The sequence below is a fragment of the Amblyraja radiata genome, chromosome 1, assembly GCF_010909765.2.
Source record: "Amblyraja radiata isolate CabotCenter1 chromosome 1, sAmbRad1.1.pri, whole genome shotgun sequence".
Classification (NCBI taxonomy): Eukaryota; Metazoa; Chordata; class Chondrichthyes; order Rajiformes; family Rajidae; genus Amblyraja; species Amblyraja radiata.
Window position 1 is genome coordinate 136,800,329 of NC_045956.1, and position 12,627 is coordinate 136,812,955.

Genomic DNA, 12,627 nt, shown 5'->3' on the forward strand with positions numbered 1-12,627 from the left:
GGGCTGGTTGATGTGCTTAGTTATTGTATGGCATTAGGTGATATAACACCTTCATCACCTCAATGAAAATTCGTATTGAAAATATACTCACAATAAACTGTGTTCATCAATAGAAGTTGCAGCAATGTGGTTCACATGTCACTGTTAGATTACCACATCGTGGTTTGGCAACAGAAATATGCTGACCTCACAGGTCTGAGGCTTTGGAATAAATAGTTTAAATTTGCATGTATTTTACTTTGATCTTGTCATTAATCATAAATTGGTTGCCGATGGTCGTTATGTAAAGTATGTTTTGCGGAGCTGTAACCATGTTATCAGAAGCTAAGATGCCATGTGACCAGATTTAAGTGCTCTCTGACTAATACCAAGTTAATCAGTTTCCATAACATAGAACCCTGTCAACATGCACTTTTCCAGTGTGACCTCTGAATCTCACCCATTACTATTATAATATCATTGGAAATATTAAAGTGGAGCCTTCCCAAAAGTAACTACAATTCATAAAATTAAAGATGCATTGCATCAGATTTTGAAAACATTATTTTATAAGGACAGAAAATAATGTGCAATATGTTAAAATAGTTTCAGGGATGAGGGCTTTCAATTATAAGCCTGGACTGGAGAAGCTAAGGTTGATTTCCCTGGAACAAAGAAGACTGAGATTACATTTGATAAAAAGCAAGCAAGATTATGACTGTTCTGGATAAATAGAGGACATGGGTTTTATGCAGCAGATACAGGGGGAATTTGTTTTATACAGAAAATAGTTATGATCTGTAATTAATTGCCTTTACGGGTGGTGGAAATAGAATCAATCAATGACTTCAAATGGAATTGGATATGCAATTATGAGAAAATTCTGCAGGTCTTGGAGCAAGAAAATGGGACAGAGACGATTGCAATACTCAGAGCTGCCATTGACTGTAGGGATTGAATGTCATAATTCTGCTCTGTAATGATACCACATCTCTGTGTTTCCACTTCAGAGCTTTGCACAATCAGGCACAATGGCTGGATGAATTGATAGATTTGAATGGAGTTGAGTACCATCACATGTGGTGCATGTGAAATCTGACGTCATGGGAGGAGTTTTAACTGATACCGTATCAGAAGATCAACACTAACCTGCCATATCCTGTTTTTAACCTGAATGCATCCGGTTGCATGCAGAGAAATATCTGAGGAAAGACAGATTGACAATTTCGGTACAGTAATCTCTTTAAAAAGGAATTGTAACACTTATAAACACACAGAGAGAAGTCATTTGACCCCACTGAAACCATTCCAGCTCCCAGTCTTGTTCCCACTCTCCTAACATCCCTGGAGCCCTACATTTCTCTTTACCTCTCTCTCTCTCTTCTCTCTCTCCCTTGCTTTCTCATCTCTCAACTCTGCTTTGATCCTTTTGTCACTTGCCTACACTGAGGGTTATGTAGCTTAAACAATTTACCTCTCTGCTTGTCTGGGATGTGGGAGGAAATCAGAGTATTTGGCAGAAACATACACAGATACAGCAAGAACCAACATGCAATCTCCACACTGACAGCACAGAAAGTCAGCATCAATCTCTCGAGATGAGACAAAGTAGTGCGAGGTGCTAAACCATTCTGCCACACCAGAGTTATGGAGTTATAACGAGCTAATTCGTTCCAACTCATAGAAACATAGAAACATAGAAAATAGGTGCAGGACGAGCCAGCAACGCCGTTCATTGTGATCATGCCTATCAATAACCCGTGCCTGCATTCTCCCCATATCCCTTGACTCCACTAGCCCCTAGAGCTCTATCTAACTCTCTCTTAAATCCATCCAGTGACTTGGCCTCCATTGCCCTCTGTGGCAGGGAATTCCATAAATTCACAACTCTCTGGGTGAAAAAGTTTTTTCTCACCTCAGTCTTAAATGACCTCCCCTTTATTCTAAGACTGTGGCCCCTGGTTCTGGACTCGCCCAACATTGGGAACATTTTTCCTGCATCTAGCTGTCCAGTCCTTTTATAATTTTATATGTTTCTATAAGATCCCCCTCATCCTTCTAAACTCCAGTGAATACAAGCCTAGTCTTTTCAATCTTTCCTCATATGACAGTCCCGCCATCCCAGGGATCAATCTCGTGAACCTACGCTGCACTGCCTCAATCACAAGGATGTCCTTCCTCAAATTAGGAGACCAAAACTGTACAATACTCCAGATGTGGTCTCACCAGAGCCCTATACAACTGCAGAAGAACCTCTTTACTCCTATACTGAAATCCTCTTGTTATGAAGGCCAACATTCCATTAGCTTTCTTCACTGCCTGCTGTACCTGTAAGCCAACTTTCAGTGACCGGTGTACAAGGACGCCCAGGTCTCGCTGCATTCCCCCTTACCTAACCTAACCCCATTGAGATAATAATCTGCCCCCAATGTTTTTGCCGCCAAAGTGGATAACCTCACATTTATCTATATTATACTGCATCTGCCACGCATCTGCCCACTCACTCAACCTGTCCAGGTCACTCTGCAACCTCCTAACATCCTCTTCACAGTTCACACTGCCACCCAGCTTTGTGTCATCCGCAAACTTGCTAGTGTTGCTCCTAATTCCCTCGTCCAAATCATTAATATATATGGTAAACAGTTGCGGCCCCAAAACCGAGCCTTGCGGCACTCCACTCGCCACTGCCTGCCATTCTGAAAAGGACCCGTTCATTCCTACTCTTTGCTTCCGATCTGTCAACCAATTTTCTATCCGTGTCAACACCCTAGCCCCAATACCATGTGCTCTAATTTTAGTCACCAGTCTCCCGTGCGGGAACTTATCAAAGGCTTTCTGAAAGTCTAGATATACTACATCCACTGGCACCCCTTCATCCATTTTACTTGTCACATCCTCAAAAAATGCCAGAAGATTAGTCAAGCATGATTTCCCTTTCATAAATCCATGTTGACTTGGACTAATCCTTTTACTGTATCCAAAGCCCCATATTACCTCTTTAATAATTGACTCCAGCATCTTTCCCCACCACCAAAATCAGGCTAACTGGTCTGTAATTCCCCCTTTTCTCTCTCATCCTTTCTTGAAAAGTGGGATAACATTAGCTATCCTCCAATACACAGGAACTGATCTGAATCTATTGCACATGGAAAATGATTGCCCATACGTCCACTATCTCTAGAGCCACCTCCCTGAGGACCCTGGGATGCAGACCACCAGGTCCCAGGGGATTTATCATCCTTCAGTCCATTAGCCTACCCAATACTATTTCACCTAATGAAATTTCTTTCAGTTCCTCTACCCCCTTAGATCCTCTGTCCTCCAGTACATCTGGGAGATTGTTGTGTCTTCCTTAGTGAAGACGAATCTCAAGTACCTATTCAACTCTTCTGCCATTCCTTTTTTGCCCATACTAATTTCACCGTGTCTGCCTTCAATGGACCCACATTTAACTTTCCTACTCTTTTTCCCTTAACATATCTAAAGAAGCTTTTACTGTCCTTCTTTATATTCCTGGCCAGCTTCCCTTCGTAGTTCATCTTTTCAGCCCGTATTGCCCATTTTGTTTCCTTCTGTTGTCCTATGAAAGTTTCTCAATCCTCTGGCTTCTGGCTACTCTTTGCTGTGTTATACATCTTTTTTTTTAGTTTTATTCTATCCCTAACTTCTCTTGTCAGCCACGGTTGCCTCCTACTCCCCTTAGAATCTTTCTTCCTTTTTGGAATGAAATGATCATGCGTCTTCCGGATTATGCCCAGAAATTCCTACCATTATTGTTCCACCGTCTTTCCAGTCTACCTTGGCTAGCTCCCCTCTCATGCCTTCATAGTCTCCTTTGTTCAACTGCATCACTGACACTTCCGATTTAACGTTCACCTTCTCAAATTGCAGATCACATTATGATCACTACCTCCAAGCGGTTCTGTTCCTCGAGTTCTCATATCATATTTGGTTCATTGGACAACACTAAATCCAGAATTGCCTTTTCTCCAGCCTAACTCGGCCCAACTCGTCCATTCTATCCAGGTTACCTAACCAAGCTGGTTCCAACTTCTTGCACCAGGTCTACATGACTGAACCTTTTTTATTCATGTATCTGTTCAAGTGTCTTTTAAACATCATAATTGTACACATTTCTCTGACAGCTTTCTCCACATTCACACCACACACGGTGAGAAAAACTTGGCCCTTAGGTCCCATTTAAATATTTTCCCTCGCACATTAATATAATAATAATAATAAAAATAAACTTTATTACGGACTCGAGGTCCAGACAAGGAGCAACATTACATAAAAATGCATTGCATATTAAAAAACTATCATAAAATACATATAAAATCTTAGTATATCACTTATATCATATCATATCTTATATCATAAATTTTCATAATTTATATAAATATCATAAAAAGATATATATCTTATAGCGTGTAGTGCTAACCCTTATGTTTGACAAGGCAACAATAATTACATTTTTAGAGTAATTTATCTTGCAAATGAATTTATACATATGATTTCTTAGGATAGCTTCTAAAGTACTGACTCCTGCAGCCCCAAACATGTTACTAGCACTACACCATCTAGGTTTCCTTGGCAGTGTTCTCATTGCATCATTATATGCCACCTCTAGTCTCTGCAAACATGTCTTTCCATAGTTCGACCACAGGTGTGCAGTGTAGAGTGGTGTGCAATATGCTCTAAATAGCGACATCTTCACCACATCTGCTCACGCACTAAATTTACGCAAGAGAATATTCACCTGTACATACAGCATGCGTCGTTGCATATAAATGTCCTCATCATCTGTCATTTGTTTAGTAATAAAATGCCCTAGATATTTTACCTTAAGATTATTGTCAGACAATTTAAAATCAGGAAATTTTAGACATTTATCCTCTTTGGTTCTGGAGATCATAACAGCACTCTTACTAGCATTATATTTAATATCATGTTCCACACCATACACAGAACATATAGTAAGGAGCTGCTGGAGACCAGCGCTAGATGGACTAAAGACCACAAGATCATCTGCATACATAATATGGTTCACTAAAATATTACCAATCATGCACCCAGTAGTACAGGCTTTCAATTGTTTGGACAGATCATCAATATAAAGATTAAAAAGGATTGGGTGCAAAATGCCCCCCTTGTTTAACACCATTGCTAACCCCAAATGGGGCTGAGAGCCTATTGCCCCATTTTATTTGCACTAAGCCTATGCCAGAATATCGAAACCAGAAAATCGAGGAAATCTGTTTTTACAAAGCAGGCCTTTTATTTGTACAAGAACATGACCTAGATCCCTCTTAAATGTAAGGTCTGAGCATATTTATATCTACGTAGGGCAATATATGTCTGGTGCGAATTCTCAAATTCTCAGATGCCCGATTTGTGATTTGCACCAGAAAGTACTTCATGGAATTTTGAGTTAGTAGCATTTCAGATGGAATCAGATATTAAACTGAAGCATCAAATGGCCTCACTATTCTTTAAAGAAAAGCAGGTGGCCTCCCTGATGTACTCTCTTTCAATGAATTGATATGAATTTAAATTATTTTGCTGCAAAAACCTTTCAGCATGTTGAATGAGATGAAATTGTGTGTCCAACAGAGCATTGAGATCAAACTGTGATAGCTCAACTAATCTGAAGAATTCCTTTTACCGATTTACTCAAGAAAACAGCCATTATCCAACATCTTGTGTTCTCATGGTAGTTTCATCAACAAGTCCATGTATCTTAGGAATCCATGTGCCTGGAGTTAAAGTAAAAACTTCTATGCCAAGGATATTATTAAACTAGAATAACTGGTTTAATAACTGGATGTTATTAAATTTTTTTAAACACACGATGTCACTGGGTCTGGAGAGTTTGATTTATAAAGAGAGGCTGCTGGTCTAGGGATTTTTTCTGGAGCATAAGAGGCTGAGGCGTGAGGATAAAGGTTTACAAAATCATGAAAGGTATGTATGTTGAATAGCCACAGTCTTATCCCGAGGGAAGGGGAATCAAAAAATAGAGGCCATAGGTTTAATGTGAGAGGGAAAAGATTTAAATGGGACCTAAGGGACAAGATTTTCTCACCGTGTGTGGTGTGAATGTGCAGCAAGCTTTCAGAGGAATTTGTACAATTATGATGTTTAAAAGACACTTGAACAGATACATTAATAAAAAAGGTTCAGAGTCATGTGGACCTGGTGCAAGAAGTTGGAACCAGCTTGGTTAGATAACCTGGACAGCATGGACGAGTTGGGCCGAGTTGGGCCAGAGAAAAGGCAATTCTGGATTTAGTGTTGTCCAGGGACCAGATATGATAAGAGAACTCGAGGTAAAGGAACCGCTTGGTGGTAGTGATCATAATATGATTAGTTTTAATTTGCAATTTGAGAAGGAGAATGTTAAATCGGAAGTGTCAGTGATGCAGTTGAACAAAGGGGACTATGAAGGCATGAGAGGGGAGCTGGCCAAGGTAGACTGGAAAGGGATCCTAGCAGGAATGACGGTGGAACAGTAATGGTAGGAATTTCTGGGCATAATCCAGAAGACGCAGGATCAATTTGATTCCAAAAAGGAAGAAAGATTCTAAGGGGAGTAGGAGGCAACCGTGGCTGACAAGAGAAGTTAGGGATAGAATAAAACTAAAAGAAAATATGTATAACACAGCAAAGAGTAGCCAGAAGGCAGAGGATTGGGAAACTTTCATAGGACAACAGAAGGAAACAAAACAGGCAATACGGGCTGAAAAGATGAGGTACGAAGGGAAGCTGGCCAGGAATATAAAGAAGGACAGTAAAAGCTTCTTTAGATATGTTAAGGGAAAAAGAGTAGCAAAGTCAAATGTGGGTCCCTTGAAGGCAGACACGGGTGAAATTATTATGGGCAACAAGGAAATGGCAGAAGAGTTGAATAGGTACTTCGGATTCGTCTTCACTAGTTAGTGTGTTAAGTAAAAGCTTCAGCAATCAACAGCATAAATCCACAAGTTAACATTCTAAAAGGTATTAGACAGGGGCTTGCAAAGGTTTATTGGAATAAGTTGTTCATGGGTAAAGGGATGGCTGGCCAGTGGGAGACTTTTAGATGTGTGATAGTGAGAGATACCTGTTTGGTGAAGGGCAACACAGCTTGGAATAAGGAACCCTGGATGACAAGAGATGTTGCGGTTCTGGTCACAACAAAATAAAGAGGCATGGGTCAGAATCCCTGGAGGAGTATAGAGGAAGCTGCAGTATACTAGAGAAGGAGATCAGGAGGGATAAAAGTGGACATGAGAGAGCTTTGGCATGGAAGATTAAAGAGAATCCAGAAAGATGTTACATCTTTACAAAAGAAAAAATCAGAAGAAAATAGGAACCCTTGAAGCCAAAGTGGACATCTATGTGTGGAGACACAGGATGTCGGTGAGGTCCTCAATGAGTAGTTCACCTCTGTTCTTACCCTGGGGAAAGGCATGAAGATGAGGGTACTCAGCAATGTTAATGTGGGTGTCTTGGGAACAGTCCCCAATACTGTAGAGGAAGTGCCGGACATCTTAAATTGTATTAAAGTTGATTATATTTCCCGGGCCTATTCAGCTACATCTGTCCAAAACCACTGTGGGAGGCTCAAAAAGATGTTGCAGGAGCCCTGGCTAAGATATTGGATCAGCATTATCCATGGATAAGGTGCTTTAGACTTTAGACAAACAGCGCAGAGAAACCGGCCCTTCGGTGCACAGATTTTCCCCACCAAAGATGAGAATTATTAAGTTATTTTGTTGTGTCTCTTGTTGTGTTCTGTTGCTCACTGCTCTTGTTGACTATTTCCTGTTGATAAAAAGAGACAATTTTATATTGAGAGATTCAGCGATCAAATTTTAAGAAAGAAAATCTGAGAATTTTTCTGAGAAATCATTCAACGAAGCACGCTTTTAACGACAACATTCTTGGTTGATGTTCCATCCTTCAGGAAAACCTTGACATTTCCCTTCATCTTTCCTTGGTTAAGAGCCCCATATTGTCCATGCTGAAATACCGGTTTGTCGAGGTAGATCAACACCTTCTGCATTGTTTTGTCCTTGTGCTTATGGATCGTCATAGCAAATCTGATTGAATGGGGAATTGGGTCCGCTGAAGGGGAATGTCTTCACCTTCTGTCAAAATGAGTGCTATCCTAGGAATGAGAACAATGTCATCTTTCAAAGCTCCCATGTTGATTCTTGCAACGATCAGATTATTGTGTAGCTCTTCCACAATCATCCTCGTTCATTGCATAGCTTTGGCGGTTCCAAGTTTCTCATTAATATGATTGGAGATCCTTTCTTCAACTCCAATTTGTGTGGTGGTAATCCAGAGAGCTCGAGTGAATCATGGAATTCTGTTGGGAAGTGAGTATCATGAGTTCCGTCAGTGACAGCATTGAAAGAAAAGTACCCCTTAACGATTCCAGGGAAGCGTTTGATGCATGTAGAATTGATGCTTCTCATGGTATCATTGTGAGGAACCAAGATACAATTGTTGGAGAATAATTCTGCAGGATTGTCAAAAGTGGGATAGATGAAATCAATACAATCCTTCAGTGTTTCTGCTTATCTTGTGGGATTTTAATTTTATCGTCTTCATTCTTTAAAATCTTGTCTTCCCCAAATTTCAACAAAAATAGTCGCCTTCTCCCTCTGCCAATCGCATATTTGTGTGCAATTGAAACTTGGTGAAAAGTCTCCAAAAGTAAGATTTCTTGATGCAGGCATTTTCAACATCAGCATCATTTCCCCTTTTCACCACAGCATGTAGTTGTCGAAAATCGCCACAACAAACGATAAGAATGCTGCCAAAAGGCTTAGTGTTGCTGCAGACATCTTGAAGAGTTCTGTCCACCGCTTCAAAGCTTTCTCGCCTAATCATTGGACATTGATCCCAAACAATGACTTTCACTTGCCTCATGAAATGTGCCGTCTTAGAGTTCATCTCGAATCTCATGAAGGAGATTCCTGTGACCTCATAGGAACTCTTAGGACCACATGTCGACCATGCTGCGAGTTTGAGTCGAGGGCAAACTATTCTAAACTCGCAGATTAAGACAGCCCATTAAGCATGCAGTTACAGCAGGCAGTGAAGAAAGTGAATGGCATGTTGGCCTTCATAACAAGAAGAGTTGAGTAAAGGAGCAAAGAGGTCCTTCTGCAGTTGTACAGGGCACTAGTGAGACCAAACCTGGAGTATTATGTGCAGCGTATGCTCACAAGGCGAATTCACCGGATGGCGGGACTGTCATATGCTGAGAGAATGGAGCGCTGGGCTTGTATAGGATGAGAGGGTATCTTATTGAAACATATAAGATTATTAAGAGTTTGGGCATGCTAGAGGCAGGAAACATGTTCCCGATGTTGGGGGTGTCCAGGGATAAGCCATTTAGAACGGAGACGAGGAAACACTTTTTCTCACAGAGAGTTGTGAGTCTGTAGAATTCTCTGCCTCAGAGGGCAATGGAGGCCGGTTCACTGGATACTTTCAAGAGAGCGCTAGATAGATAGGGCTGTTAAAGATAGCGAAGTCAGGGGATATGGGGAGAAGGCAGGAATGGGGTACTGATTGTGGATGATCAGCCGTGATCCTATTGAATGGCGATGCTGGCTCGAAGGCCAAAATGGCCAACTCCACCTATTGTCTATTGTCTATTCCCCTCATGATTTCATACACTGTCTGCAACTACTTCTGCCCGCTGGTCCACATAGGTTCTGAAGACTTGGCTGCAGACTCCATTCAGGCCAGCTTCTTTCCACAGGTTAACTCTCAGGAAGGCGGATCTGGCATCTGCTACAGTGACTGTGGGTACAGACGCACACAAATTAACATGGTACAGATGACCATACAGTAAGGAGTGCATGGCGCAGGAAGTGAATCATAAGCTGAACTTGTGGCTTATCATTCACTCACACCAGTGAACAATGAGAATAAATAACAAGTGATATGGCATCAGTGCTACAGTCGGTGAAGTGGCCCCTCAGGTGAACGGCAATTTGAAGAGCATTCAACCAAGGTAGGCTAAATACACTGTCTGCAACTACTTCTGCCCGCTAAATACAAGCCAGCTTGATCACAGAGAAAATATTAAGAGTGACTAGACCAACTGGGACCCGTTGGGTCCCATCCCCTCAACGCGCGGTTGCGGCGTCACACACACACTAACCACCCCCCACACTCACACACGCACTAACTACATCCCCCACACACACACAGACACACACTAATCAGCCCCCTTGGTATTATATTAATATTATTAATTAGCTCCTTTTACCCCATCCCCACCCTATCCACTGACACATAGCCCCCAATTCGCAGGTGCATCTAGAGAGGGAGTTGGGAGTAGAGAGTGAGGGCAGAGAGAGAGGGGGCAGACAGAGAGAGGGGGCAGAGACAGAGAGATAGGGCCAGAGACACAGAGAGAGGGGCAGAGACAGAGAGAGAGGGAGAGGGGGGGAGAGGGGGGGAAGGGAGAGGGGGGGGAAGGGAAGGGGAGGGGGGGCAGGAGGGGGGGGAGAGGGAGAGAAGCAGGAGGGGTGGAGGAGGGCAAGGGGGCTGACGGAGGGGAGATGGCGAGGGAGTGGGGAGAGGAGAGAGAGAGTAGGGGGAAGGGAGCAGGGGGAGAGAGGAGGGGGGGAGAGAAAGCTCTTCCAGATTTTTGAATATTTTGATTAATAATGAGAAATAATGCATGAATTTTTTCAGATAAAGTGATTTTTGACTTCACGGGATAAATCTCTATCGGAATATGTAATATTTTACCGTCACCGCTCACACACAATCAAATACACAAATACATATCCAAGATCAGACTTTTAATAGTTACTAGACCAAATGGGACCCGTTGGGTCCCATCCCCTCTGTTGCGAGGGTGGGGGGCGGGGAGAGGGTGGCGGCCTACGGTGTTTCACACACACTAAACACCCCCCCCCCCCCACACACACACACACACACACACACACACACACACACACACACACACACACTAACCTCTTTTTACCCCATCCCCGCCCTATCCACTCACACTTACCTCCCAACTCGCAGGCACGTCTAGAGAGGGAGGGGGGGGGGTTAGAGAGAGAGGGCAGAGAGAGTGGGGACAGAGACACAGAGAGAGGGGGCAGAGACAGAAAGAGTGGGGCAGAGACAGAGAGGGGGGAGAGAGAGGGTGTGAGGGGGGCGAGAGAGGGGGGGAGAGCGGGGGGAGAGAGAGGAGAGAGAGGGGGAGAGATGGGGAGGGAGGGGAGAGAGTGGGGAGAGAGGGGGAGAGAAAGGGAGGGAGAAGAGGAGGGGGGAGTGGAGGAGGGGGACAGGAGGGGGGGGAGAGGGACCCGACCCGAGACGGTTCCGGCCCGAGACGGACCTGACCAGAGACGGACCCGAGAGGTCTAGTACATTGCCCGACTTGCTCGTTCTTCAAAGCCCGGGGGGGAGAGAGAGGAGGCGACCGAAGAGCCGAGAGAAAGCGATGCCCGAGCGTCTTTTGAATAACGGAGTGGGGGAGGAGGGAGAGATGGGGCTGGTGACGTCACTCGCAGCACGAGCTGGATGATCGCAGCTCGAGTAGATGGCAGGCAGATCCATTGTGACTTCAGCGAAAGCGCTGGTTTATTTTCTCATTTTTATCGGATTTGTGAACATTTTCATAAATAATTCAAGAAATAAAGTACATAAATTTCAGGTAAGGCCCAAACACATTCAACTTCTGCCACACATTCATCAAAATCACATACCATTCCAGACCACACTGTGGTAACACTGATCACCTGGCTGTGTTTCTATTCCCTGCTTACACGCAGAATTGAAGCAGGAAGATCAGGAATAGAAAATTGTGCAGTGCTGGTCCAAGAAAACAAATTAGATCCTTTGCGACTGCTTTGAGTCAATGGACTGGTCCATATTCAAGGATTCTGTGGCAAACGTAGATGAATATGCCACTCCTTCCGCACACTTGATCAGCAAGAGTGAAGAGGACTGTGTACCAAAGAAGATGATACATGGACTCCCCAACCACCAGGTGAAGTCCAAGTCTTCAGTATTAATGTTAAATGATCCTGAGCGATACAAAAAAATCTAACTACGATATTTGCAGAGCCATTAAGAATGCCAAGAGGGAATTTCAGACTGTGGCAAGGCGTGTACACTGTACTGGGCTACAATGCGAAGGTGAGCAATATCACTGGAACCAATGGTCCCCTCCCCGATTAACTCAGTGCATTCCACACCCGCTTGAAAAGAAGGTTGATGTAGAAACATCACCACCTCCCGCCTGTCTCAGGTGTCCCTGTCCCTGTGTTTACTGGCAGACATGAGATCGGCCTTCCTGAGAGAGGATCCGTGAAAAGCAACTGGCCGGGATGGAGTTACTGGCTGGGTCCTCAGGACCTGTGCAGATTAGCTGACACTTTAACCTCTCACTACTCTATTCTGCAGTCCCTACCTGCTTCAAGAAGTCCACTATCACAAGAAAAGTAAGGCAGTATGCCTTAATGACTACTGTCCTGTAGCTCTAACACCCACCATCATGAAGTGCTTCAAGAAACTGGTGATGGCGCACATTAACTTCAGCTCCCCAGTCAGCCTTGATCCAATACAGTTTGCTTACCATCTCAACAGGTCCACAGCAGACACCATCCCTCTGGCCCA